Raw genomic sequence first — 13,955 nt, 5'->3', positions numbered from 1 at the left:
CCGTCATTTGTACATCAACAATTGTCATATGTCGAGAACTGCCGATATAATGTAATCAGCAATACTTATGTACTTACATATTTAGTAGTTTATTCGGTCCATGTTTTACATAACAAAAAAGTAATTGGTTGAAGTTTTTTTATTTATTTATGTAATTTTTATTCCTCACTCACAAAACGGTTATTTCGGAGTACGACTGAAGAACAGGGGATATATAATGGAAGGGGGTTCTGATTTCTCCCAAGGTCAAGATCAACTGCTAACAAAATACTTGAATACTTAAAATACTCATTATTTTTTATCTGCTTTAAATTAAATATAAATAATAAGGATAAGATCCATTTTACCTACATTAATTATGTAAATATTATACCTTTAACATTAACAGAGTATTTTATGAACAGCAATAACAATCCTTGGGAGAATAAAAAAGATGTTGGAACACCTCAATAAAGATCGGCTGTCCAAACTCAAAACACATTAAGGGACATTTTTTTTGTACTACATTTTTTTGCATTTTTGGACTCAGTAGATTCTACTTAGTCCAAAAATGCAAAAAAAAAAGTACTACAAAAAAGATGTCTCTTACTGTGTTTTAAGTTTGGACAGCCGAGATGGTACGACGACATGTGGGGGGTAGAAACGCTGCCCGCTGTGGAGGGTAGAAACTGGCTGCAAACAGTAAACACCGAAAACAATGGAAGGATACGGAAAAGGTCTATATCCAGCAGCGGTGGACAGAAGGCTTAAGAAGAAGAATTACGAAAAGGAAGTATCAATTAAATAATTCATATAAGATCTACGAAATGAATACATATAAAATTAAAGTAATTGATATTTTTATAACAGTATTTAAATCATTTCTAGTTACTACTTATACAATATAACGCTTGGAACTAGGACCATCGCATAGCTTTCGCTACCATTACATCATTTCTCCGCGGGGATAAGCAGAGAGGATGGAGCCACACACACCCGTCCTGACACACTTCTAACTTAATACAGACATACTTAGACAAATAAGGCTTTGATTGATTTAGTGATACCATGTCGTTTTCTTGTATTTCTCTCTCATTCTTATTTGACTAATACATAACATATTTCTATCACTCTCCCGTTATGACTGACAGTCTTATTTTCACCTTGCATTAAAAATTGACGTTCACACACTCAAAAGGATCGCACACAATCGAAATAGTCTTTATTATTCCAATGTCATGTTTTACTTCCACGACGCAAGTTTTTACATATTCCATGCAAGCTCCAAGGATACCATCTATGAAAATTTAAAATTGTTAGGTAAGTTAATACATCAGGGCTTAAACGAAATATAAATACTCATACGAAAGTGAAGACAAATTATAAGCCCTGATGTATTATTAACTTAATATAAATTATAAATTCGTCGTGTAGATAAATAACACTTTTCTTCTATTCCCAAAATATATAGATTTATTTATTTCTCTTTGTAACCATTTACTCCTGATAATACTCATCAATAAGTAGCCTCAAAATACCAAAGTCGTCAAAAATATAGTCAAAATCTAGAAGTAAAATATATTCACCTAAATCACGTTAACGCTTTATCTTTTACTGTAATTTTAATCCATAATCATTTACTCTAAGCTGATGAGATTGTTTTACAATTTATTTACATACCAGAAATGAATTTTTTATCGTCGTTGAGATGTGATATGATAAATTATATTTCACAGAAAGGAAAAAAAACAGAAAATCTGTCCCAAAGAAAGCTGACGTGTCCCAAAGAATCTCAAATCTGCTCTAGAAAGAGAAAAAAAGTCATCGATACTTGTAAAAACAGTACTATTTGTATAACATAATATAGAGTTACTTAAAATTACATTTCGAATGATATTAAATATGATTAAAAAAATAACTAGAACCAATTACTGGGGGGGGGAAACCCTATTATTATAACTAATAATAGTTGAATTTCACTTGGTAAATATAAATTTTATAAACAACTTTGTTTTTAATCACTTTTTTATTGGAACACTTTTTCTCCGACCGATTTCGACAAGAACCTTGTCACTTGTCATCGTCAGGGTTTAACATGTAGGTACTAATTCTAAAACATTGAAATACTCATAGTTATAAAAAAGTGGTTAAAAACAAAGTTGTTTATTTTATTAATTTTATAAAATGTGTCACAATTTCAAGAAAAACATTGAAAAACATTCAAGAAATATTAATTTCACTTAAAAATCTATTGTGACACGTGTTTCGATGCATTTCGCATCATATTCAAACACCGTATTCAAAGTCACATTTAAATTAAAAATGAATCAATATTACCACAAAATGACTGCCGTATCAACCCTTCACTGCATAGTGTATCAAATTTGTTACATACCCAAAAGTTAGTGTTAAAACGTTCTTCAAAAATATAAGCAACCATTCTTTGTTGTTACTGATTAGATACATTCATAACTCACGTATATAGTTCATAATTTAGCCAAAAGTGGCGCTATGAACGCCAAAATAATAACTTCGAAGACGAACTGTCAATGAAGTCATGCAGTCATGCAAAAATAGTCATGCAGTTAAGGGTTATGTAAATAAATAATCATATTAGTATATTAGCTTAGGAAAATACTTTAAGATCCTCTCCAGCAAAGAAGATCTAGGCGCCTTTTTAACCCACTTGAAGGTGACCGGATGATGCAGGTAATGTGGCGGGGGTGGTCTCGCCGGGGTGAGGGGGGCGGGCGACCGCGGCCAGGAGGGGATGGGCGGCCGAGGCCGCGGGGGGGAGTACTTCATCTGCTCGTTGACTTCCACGGCCAACGAGTTGTAGGGCCTCCTAGAAGGCAGCGAAGGCAGCGACGTCTTCACGAAGGGTCTCATGCTTTGCAGATGGTGAGGAATGATGTTAAAAAAACCAGGATCAGGGTCTGAGGACTCTTCGTGAACTTCGTAAGCAGCCGCGTGAAGATCAACAGAAGGGTTATTGAATATTTTGGGCGAAGAAAACCCCATTCTCTTGGCGTGATCTTCTTCTCTGTAGTATTTCAAGTGTCCTGCTGACATACTGTTGATATCCGCAAGCAGTTTGGCGTGCTCCACTTTGAGCTGGTCGTTCACATCCATCCTTCTATCTGCTCCGCTTTCTATTCGTTGATCCCTTTGTCTCTCTTTCGATTCGGAACCGTTGTACTTCTTGGGAGGTTTGTGCGCACCTTCGAAAGCCTTAGTTCTATCGGGTGTCTTCGGCCTCCACTCTCCTGCAACAATGAGTTGGAAAGTTGTTAAACCTGACAGGTCAACCGCAAAGTGTAATCGATTTGGTTTCGCGATCGTTCATTACTATTGTCGGATTCACGGATCTTTGATCATTTGGATTCGATTTGATTTTATTGCTCGTAAATGGCTGATAAGCATTAAGCATTAAGCGCTGTAAAGATTAATCGAGATTGTCACAAAAAAAATTAGTGTTTTCTTTAACATTGAAATACAACGTAGTAGACTCAAAAAATCAGTGTTTAATTAAACATTTAATACAAAAATTAAAATGGAGTTTTACAAATTAAACGCCAAATCCATAAATATATAAATAACTCATATTATTTTTTGACATCTCATCGAAGATGAAGAAGAATATGGAAGTCTAAGCATTTACGGGGCTGACAACGGTCATAGGCTGGTTTAAGTGATAACTTTACACACGTGTAACATTCACCAATTCTGCCCATTATTGACAACCACTTTACTCAAATTCTTGGAAGTACTATATATATGAACCAATTTTGAAACATTATTCTTGAATCACTAGAACTTCACTAGAGACATCTATTGGTGTGATGAAAAGAAGCTTTTTTTTAGGTGAATGCCCAGACTTCCATATTCTTCTTCATCTTTGATGAGATGTCAAAAAATAATATGAAAGTAACTCCTGTAATTGGCGATAGTCCAGATTTTGTGAACAAGTTTATGGACACACTCAAAATGTTGAATATAAATAACTCATTTTTACGTTTTCTACATATCGCTCACTCCTTTCAAGAACGTCATTTTTTTAACCTAATATTTACCCGCTACAGGGCAGAAAGTGTTGTTTTTGCATTTTGAAGAAAAGGTATTGTTTAATTGTTTTTTCAAATATACTAAATATTTTTCAAATGGAGAAAAAACCTTCAGCTTTTACCTAAAAAGATCTGTTGCACAGTAAAAAGTTCAAAAAGTGGCTTCATATTAATTTTTCATGCATTGTATTATTTAACATTAAAAACGCTCTCCTGAAAAATCAAATATTTTGATTTATGACGTTCTTGAAAGAAGTGAGCGATATGACTATATTATCTTTTCACTGTAATAGCAGCCCTGAGAATGTAAAGGTAATTTGTACGATGGGCACAATGTAAGACATATTATATAAGGTACATAACATATATCGTGTGTCGGCCAATGATTCTCTATGTGACGGTATTGATTCTCTTTATATCTTCCCTAAGTCTAGGCCACGTTGCTGTCCATAAATCTGGATTTGTGGAATGAGTTAATATCCTGTATTTGCTGCAAATGCCTGTGAAATACAGAGGGCTTATTGGAATCACGTTTGGAGCCATTCGACCTGATTAATTTTAAACTATGGATATTTTTGTGACATTGCTTTTTACGTGTCACTGTATCTAAACTACGCATGCTTGTATGAGTAGTGGTATTTGACTATGAGCAGTGGCATGCACAGAGAATTAATAAGGATAGGCAGTAGAGGTAGGTAGTAAGGTAAGCTAGGTACTACTTACTAGGGTAGGCAGTAGATGTTGGTAGAAGGTAATCTAGGTACTACTTAGTAAGGTAGGGTAAGTACTGGTTGCGTTTTTATATGTCACGCGGGTAAGTTAGGATAGGCACTGCTTTTCTGCCTATATGGAATGCACACCGCTGACTATGAATGGTGTAGGCATATCATTGTATAAAAAGAAATAAATAGTTGATAGTAAAAAATGTTTGATGGGATACAGCTGACGTAAGTAAAGAAGTTCAGAGTTTAGGGCATTACTGTTGAATGGGAAAATAAATGGAGGTGAAAAAGTAGGTAGGAATGGGAGAAGAGCAATGGGTAGGGCACTCGGTGATGTTGTGAACAAGTATTTGGACACACTAAAAATGTTATGAATAAAATATAAATGTGAATAAAATAATAACCTGCATAAAATTTTATAATCATGTTTTCGGGCGTTTCCCAGTATGTTAAATAATCCGGTTAGGATTTTGCATAGATATAAATTTAAGGGTCTCTGCTACATAAAAGCTTTCCTAACTCAGCCATAGATAGCTCTAGTGAACTCAAATTTACAGTGTCATGAGATAATTAATATATGGTGGAGTATTGTGGTTGTCATGGGTAAAATGGTGAATGTTGCACGTGTGTAAAGTGATCACACAGACTTTCATAGTCTTCTTCATCTACTAAACTATCTACTTGTCAATATCTCACTGTGCTTATTTATGTACTAACTGTTTATATTACTTTGTTTTATGTTGTACCATTTGTAATCTCTAGATATGTATATACATATCGCTCACTCCTTTCAAGAACGTCATAAATCAAAAAATCGTCAATTTTTAGTTATGCATGTTTCGGAATGCCCATAAAATGTACTATATCCCAGCAAAAGAGGCATATTTTAAACTTAATATTTACCCGCTACAGGTCAGAAAGTGTTGTTTTTGCATTTTTAAGAAAAGATATTGTTTAATTATTTTTTTAAAATTTACTAAATATATTTCAAATGGAGAAAAAACCTTCAGGTTTTACCTTAAAAGATCTGTTGCACAGTAAAAAGTTCAACAAGTGGCTTGATATTTATTTTTAATACATTGTATTATTAAACATTAAAAACGTTCTCCTGAAAAATCAAGTTTTTTTATTTATGACGTTCTTGAAAGGAGTGAGCGATATGTTTTAAAATATAAATGAGCGTCTTGTCACGGATTCTGCTTAGTGAAGTGTTCATCCAAAATATAATAATGTATTGTAAAAAGCAATAAATAAATAAGTAAATAAATCTAAGTTGAGATATCAGAAATGAAATAAAAGTAAAAACGGTACCAACCTTCTAGTGCACATTTATAGTATCTTTTGGAAGCTCCTTGATAGTAAAAAGGATGCAAGTAGTGCTGCAAAACAATAAATTATTATGTTATTAGTAAATCAATACTAGAAAATGGAGCCATTTCGCATTAAATGAGGAGAAAGTTCAAAAATTAAGTAATTCATAAGGTAACAGACCGCTTAGCTAGTTGGTATAGCAGCGGACTTGACATCCAATGGTCCCGGTTTACAGTGAAACCTCGATATAATGGACCTATATTTAACGAAATTCGGATAAAACGGACAAAAAATCCTGTCAAATGCAACGTCCTGTTAAATATATGCTTAAATTCAACTGTCGCCGCATCAAAAAACTTTTTAGCGGAATAAAGTTTTGTTTGTACTTTTGAAGTTTTGAGACATAATTTATAATTATGTCTCAAAACTTTACCACTACTAACCGCCAAATATAATTTCAATTGACCATTAAATAAAAAAAATATGCCAATTAATAAACTTTATAGTATTGAAGTAAAACCAGATCGGTCATATTACACACTGTGCGAGTGTCCGAAGAGGTTAAATAGAATTTTGTTTGTGTTTTGTATCGCTTATTTATATCTAAATACAATGTTCAATTTTTTATTTATTAATTTTAAACTTTTTTATATAATGGGCTTTAACTGATACCCCTTCCCTCCAATTAGTCCATTATATCAAGGTTTAACTGTACTTTTCCTGAGACTGTCGTAATAATTTCCTTTATCAATAATTTGAGACAAATACTATATGTATATCCATCTGCCACCGTGACCATTATAACACATATATACTTATGTACGTTTACGCAACATTTTAAAGGATACATTCAATTCCGCGGATAAGCGAAACCGCGGGAAAATATACACGGATAACAATGACTTATTGCTTTTTACAAAATTGTAATTTGCCTACTTAATTGAAGACGACAAAATATTATGAATGTGCTTGAAGCAGGGACGCATTTACCCTGAAAGAAAAATTCCTGAAAAAATACAAAATGTAATTTATGCTTTTTATTTCGTTGTGCGCAGAGTCAACACTTGAAACAATTTACAGTAGACTTAAATATGTAAATATTTGTTCAGTTTAGACATGTTTCTCAAGATGTGAGTCAAGTAAAGTAAATTAATTGCAAAAAACGGGAAGGGGAATGGAAATGTAATTAATACGGCATTAAAAGTTCAAACCAACAATACCATATATATGGTATATGTAAGAAGAAATAAGCAAAAATAAGAAGAAATAAATATTCTAAAAAACTAGTTTAAAACTAAGTGAAAACATCCGATTTACGAAGTCGCTGACGGTACGCATGTAATGTTTTTTTTTAGTTTTTACATTTTAAATGACGCTAAAAATGAAGTGAAAAAAAAACATTTAAAAAAATCTTTCTAAAGTTGTAATGAAACTTAATCGGAGAGTTATTTTTTCCCCACTCTAGAACTACTTCTAAGACTAAATCTCATCAGAGCGTGCCAAATGTTTGTGCTACAATCGTTATTGGCGGTATGACTAAACTGACCATTTATTTTTGTTCTCAAAACGGGACATCTCCCATTTTTACGTAATAGTACGTATATTCAAGAAAACACGTATTTTTTCATAGATTTCATGTATTAATAAAAATAAAAAGCGTTGATAAAGAAAATAAAAGGTATATATATATAATATAAATATGAAATGAATAAGTTGTTTTATATTTTTCTGATGAACTTTTTTTTAAAGTTTTTTAAGGGTTTGCTTTTAAATAAGAATGGAATTCACATTATTTTTTGACATCTCATCCAAGATGAAGAAGAATATGGACACACTCAAAATGTTGTAAAATAATGGAATTCTTGACAGGATTTTTAAAAATTTATCTTAACAAACAGCATCGCTTTAAGTACTCCAATTTAATTGTGTTTTTTCTGTCGTCCGCAACTTATTCATCAGTGAAAAAACTCTTTCTACAGGCGATACTCTTACATCTTTCTACCGTTGATTTTTTGCACTTTTTAAAAACTTGTTACCGGGTGTTGTTCTTTTTTTGAAAACGGGGCATATCGACGTCCCGAAACTTTACTCGGAGACAACGGGACATGCTATCTAAAAACGGGACGGTCCCGTTCAAAACGGGACGTATGGTCACTTTAGGTATGACTCCGCAGGTGAACTTGGAAGACACTTATCAGACCGTGGAAGTATGATAGACCTATTCCCGTACCATCTAAGTTGATGTTTTAAAAGAAAAGGGAGTGGGTTCTTCTTGTTTCTTTGGGTTTTATATGACAAGATTACAAACAAATATGCACAGATGTCATTGTTATACAAGTTTCATCATACCAACTATCAAACGGACTTCGACGTTCATTAGGGTCGATACTCCTTTGAGGAAAATTCGCGCAGACGTTCATTTACGTCCATACTCCCGGAAAAGTTAAATCGTTGCATCTACTTCTGATATTTGGCTAGTTAGACTGTACCGACTACTTGAATAGTTCAATAATTAAAGCAAAACTGTACCTATATAGTTAGACTATTGACCAGTTTTTTTTTCTATTTTAGCGAGGTGGTAAGGGAATAATAGTTCCAATAGAATCAAAGATTAGTTTATTAAAGTATGCGAACGGTTCTCATCTGTCAATGTTTGCCCACCATTTGATAACGCTTCAACTAGGACCATTTTTACGTTCGAGAAATGAGGGCTGCGTGCTGTAAATTTCGCCAGCAAGTCACCATATTGATACAAATAAAATAGTAACGGTATCGCCAATAATAAGGAGAATCTTGAGAAAAATAAATATCGCATTTTTTTTCACTATCCGGAATGTCAATAGAAACTTTCAAAAGAACGCCAATCTTTCACAAATGTGTTTTGAGGTAAAAATAGCAAATAAAGTAATTTGATTAAAATGACGCTAAAAAATTACCGTTTTTCATATTTCACAAATGTGTGGTGACGTTAAAATAGCAAATAAAGTAATTTGATTAAAATGACACCCAAAAAGTACTGTTTTTATCTTTCACAAATGTGTGTTGACGTAAAAATAGCAAATAAAGTAATTTGACAAAAATGACACTAAAAAAGTACCGTTTGAATTAAAACCATTCAGTTGATAAGATACGTTCTTATTTTTCATTTTTTTATTACATTTCATCGTATGTTTACGCAGAATGAACCTTAAAAGGTTTTCCCAATATTGAAATAAAGAATAAACAAATAAATAAACAGGCAAAAGGTGTTTTCGCTCAGGAGTGAAATACCTTGTAGGCACAATGAATTAAAAACGAACGCTGAGATCTGAAAATCAAAAAGTAAAAATTCATAATACTTCTAACCCATATTAGCACCCAATGGCAAACAAGTTAAGCAAATACAAATTTTCGTTTCGGTTAATATACCTTCATGTGAATAATTATCAAGTTGATCCAACCATCCGATGCGGTGCCCTATGCACCATCTGGTCAAAATATTTAATACAGGTAAAAGGGAAAGGAAAACCAAAAAATCTGAAAAAAATATATTATTTCACAACAAAAAACATTAATTTTTCATTCATCGCCAAAGAATCCAAGGATCGCTAGAAAACATTTTTTTTCAGATAATTTGTTTATTTTTTTCAGGGCATCGATTCTAAAGGGAATTAATTTGAAAAAAAAAATCATTTAAAAAATAAATTCGGTAACTTCAACATCTCGACTATATGGATCGCCTATATACAAAATTAAAAAATTGTTAGGAATTATTACTAAGCAGTAAATATATCTACATAGTTAATGCTACGACTATACGACCGAACACAGGAAATTTATTAAAATATTTACATAATTAATGTTAGCCGGGAAGGGCCAGTCCAGTAATTATCATTATTATACGAATTCAATCAAAACTCTTAATCTCTAATATGAACTAGGTTTTGTTAGATGAAAAGAAGCTTTTTATTGAGCAGAAACTTTTTTATTAGTATGTGAGGTCCGAATCCTGGATTATAATCACAAACACGAGAAACACCAGAAAATATCATTTTCATTTTTATTGTAATAGCTAATAATTTGATCAGTTAATTTATTTACAACATTTTGAGTGTGTCCAAATACTTGTTCACAAATATGACGGTCTTCAGCCCCGTAAATGCTAAGACTTACATATTCTTCTTCGTCTTTGATGAGATGTCAAAAAATAATATGAAAAATAAATCGTATAATTGGAGGTAATCCAGAATCTGTAATCCAGAATTATTTGGACATACTCAAAATGTTGAACTAAGTTTAATGAAATGTATTTTCTAGAACTAGTTAAAATTGAATTCGGGTGTTTGCTTTAATTATTATATATATATATATATATATATATATATATATATATATATATATATATATATATATATATATATATATATATATATATATATATATATATATATATATATATATACATATATATATATATATATATATATATATATATATATATATATATATATATATATATATATATATATATATATATATATATATATATATATATATATATATATATATATATATATATATATATATTGTATGTAAGGTCTAAGAAAACAACAATATTCAATAAAAATAGACAATTTTAACTAGATGAAGAATATTGAAGTCTATTTACGACCTAAGGCCTTGGTTAAGTGATCACTTTAGACACGTTTAACATTCACCAATGCTACCCATGTTTAAATATAATATATAAAAAATGAAAAATAATACTCCTAATAGGTAATCCAGATTTGTAAACTAGTATTTGGAAATACTCAAAAATGTTTTAAATTTTAACTAGTTTTAACTATATTTTCACTAGAGAATACGTATATAGCAACTACGATAATACATTGTGATGCATTACTAATAAATTTATATATTATAGTATTAATAATATTAAGAAAAAATAATATTGTATATACATTTTCAATTACCCCGTATCCGATCCCTTGAGTAATATCGGTACTTTTATATCCATGGATACTGTCGGCTGTTTTTTCAACGTTTTCACCAAGAGACAAGCAACCAAAAGCGCACTGTAATACGAGGACTGCCAAGATGTGGAAGGCGTGCATCTTGCAAGCAATTGCACCGGACGCGACTGCACCACACTTTGCACTACTTGATAGTAAATACTGCAAGAACCGAATGGTAGTGCACGCCGCAGACCAGGTAGGAGCCGGCTGCGGCCCATTGTCAGACGGCAGTGGCGAACCGTAACTTTTAAAGCGGAAAAACTATAGATTCTATACAACGCTCTCAACGTTTTAGCGTAAACAAATGGTAACGTACGCTGTTATTGCTAAGAAAGCTCTGGAGATTTTCACACCGTTTGTTACAACATATCTTGCGAGCAATCCTTTTCGAGGATGCTGGATATAAAAACGAAGAAAAACAACTGACTTTGTTGCGACAGTGACATAAGAGTGGCACTTGCCAAGGTAAAGCCGCGCATATTTCTGAACTGGTCTTTGAAAGGTAATAGTAGAAATCACACTGATTTGCAGTAAATATTCATTATTTTGTTTTTGTTTTTTTTTTTATGTAAAAATCAGGTTATAATGGTTTTGTTCATTGTTTTAATAGTTTTGTTCATTTTGTGCACCTATGTATTTTATTTTTCCAATTCAGGAGTTCGGTGAATGCGCAAATGAAACTGGTGGGGTTCGGTACCTCCAACACGGTTAAGAACCACTGCTATAGTATAGAAACACAGAGATTTTTTGCTGAAAATCCATACTTATACCCTGTTCAACGATGTAAGAAAATCACGTGTTAAAAGTCTTTTTATTAAATATGTAGTTATTTATTATTTTAAAAAATAAACTCTGGTTAACCTCCTATTGAGTTTTATTTCATTACATACGACTAGTTTCGAAAACTACAGTAGTTTTCATCGACAGGTGAATAGTAAAACTAACAATTGTAATAGTGTGTATTGAAATAAAACTCAATGAGTGGTTTTATACGAGTGTTTATTTTTTTTAAATAATCATCATGTCTCTCCACACAGTTAATGCCGAATCAATTAAGTAATTATAACTATTGAAGAAAGAATATCAATAATTATGTCACAGTTTTTTTGATGGATAATCATGTAAATTATTTTAAAGGTTTAAAGAACATAAACGACGCTGAATTTTGTTTGATCGTGAGTAAATAATTTTGAGTAATCTATCTGTAATCGATAGATATGTAGGGTTCGCAGCTGCCTGGCGGCCACTTTCTTCTGAGATTTTCCGCATGAGCGGAGATGACTCTGAAAGCGCTCGCTTGGCATTATCGACGCGGAAGAGCACTTCGGCAAAATGCTTGCAACAAGGAAACTGTATCATCCAATGGTACATAAAGCACCGCATGGCACGAAGCGCCCTTGTGGTAGTACCATATATTACGAAAATAGCGCTATATAAATTACACATTTTTTTATATCGTAGGCACGGTACGCTGTCAACTTAAATGACAAATATATGGAAGTAAGGTGATCAGTCCTGAAATCCAGATAAATACAGGAGTGAAAGATGATGGAAATTGATTATTTATTTATTTAAACTTCATGTACAGAAAAGAAATAAGTACACTGGCGGGCGTATTACTAAAAGCAATATATATTCAAACCAACCAAAAACAGACTAGTGATATTGGTCAAAACGTTTGATATATATTTTTTTCTTTATTTTAAATTATTTTGCATTACATGACATAAATTCAAATACAAAAAATATGAATAAAATATAAATGTAAATACAAAAAAGATCCCACAATGGCATGTATAACTATAACATGATCATATATAACTGTTTGCAATCAGAGGGTAGATAGTTCTTGAACATTAAAAAACATAAATTACAAATTGATGATAATAAGAAAGGCAAAGGAAAAATAATGTTTAGGAAAGGAGGTAGAGGGAAAATCTAAGGGAGGAGGTTTGATGGACAGTTAGGATTATAATGATAGATAGTAATATCTCAGATATTGCTTAAAAGTTATTAGAGAAGGTGCATTTTTTACAATGCAATTCATTCCATAGTCTGGCCGCTTGGACAGAGAAGGAATTACTGAAGAATGATGTGTTATGGCGAGGAAAGGAAAGTGTCCTTTCTTGGGAAGAACGAAGTGATAGACCATGATCTGAGAGGTAATATAAAGTTTACAATAAGATATTTAGGTGCAATAGGATTGTGAAGAATATTATAAAATAGCGGAAATGAAGGACCTCCAGAAACCCCAGATACAGCAAAGGTATGATCAAAACATATCAACTGATATTTTTAAGAGCAAAAAGTGAATCTTAGAAAGTGATCAAATAGTATTTAGTGCTCCAGTGAGCACATAACACGCGTGCAAAGCCATGTCGTGAGGTGCGTTGTCCTGGCGTGCACATTGCGCGTGCATTATTAGAGATATGTGCAACTTTTACTGCGCAGAGCCGGCTTTTGTTCTGTATGTATTTATTTAATTCGCAAAACCCCATCCCACTACCTGGTCAATTAAAAAAAATAAACAAATAAGATTAAGAAAGGTGTGTTGAGATGGTTTAAGCTTGATAAATATTAATTTTACAGAAATACAGTTACATAAATACATTTATATCAATGAGTAACAGCATTTTGAGTGTGTCCAAATACTTGTTCACAAAATCTGGATTATCTCCAATTACAGGAGTTATTTTCATATTATTTTTGACATCTCATCAAAGATGAAGAAGAATATGGAAGTCTGGGCATTTACGGGGCTGACGACCGTAATTGGAAATAACTCCTGTAATTGGAGATAATCCAGATTTTGTGAACAAGTATTTGGACACACTCAAAATGTTGTAAATAAATTGTCTGGTTAAATTATAAGCTTAAATAATAAA

Source organism: Brachycentrus maculatus, unplaced genomic scaffold (genome assembly GCF_059751285.1).
Source record: "Brachycentrus maculatus isolate JH-2025_06_01 unplaced genomic scaffold, ASM5975128v1 h1tg000261l, whole genome shotgun sequence".
Lineage (NCBI taxonomy): Eukaryota > Metazoa > Arthropoda > Insecta > Trichoptera > Brachycentridae > Brachycentrus > Brachycentrus maculatus.
The sequence above is the reverse complement of the archived record's forward strand: the minus strand, read 5'-3'. Positions refer to the sequence as shown.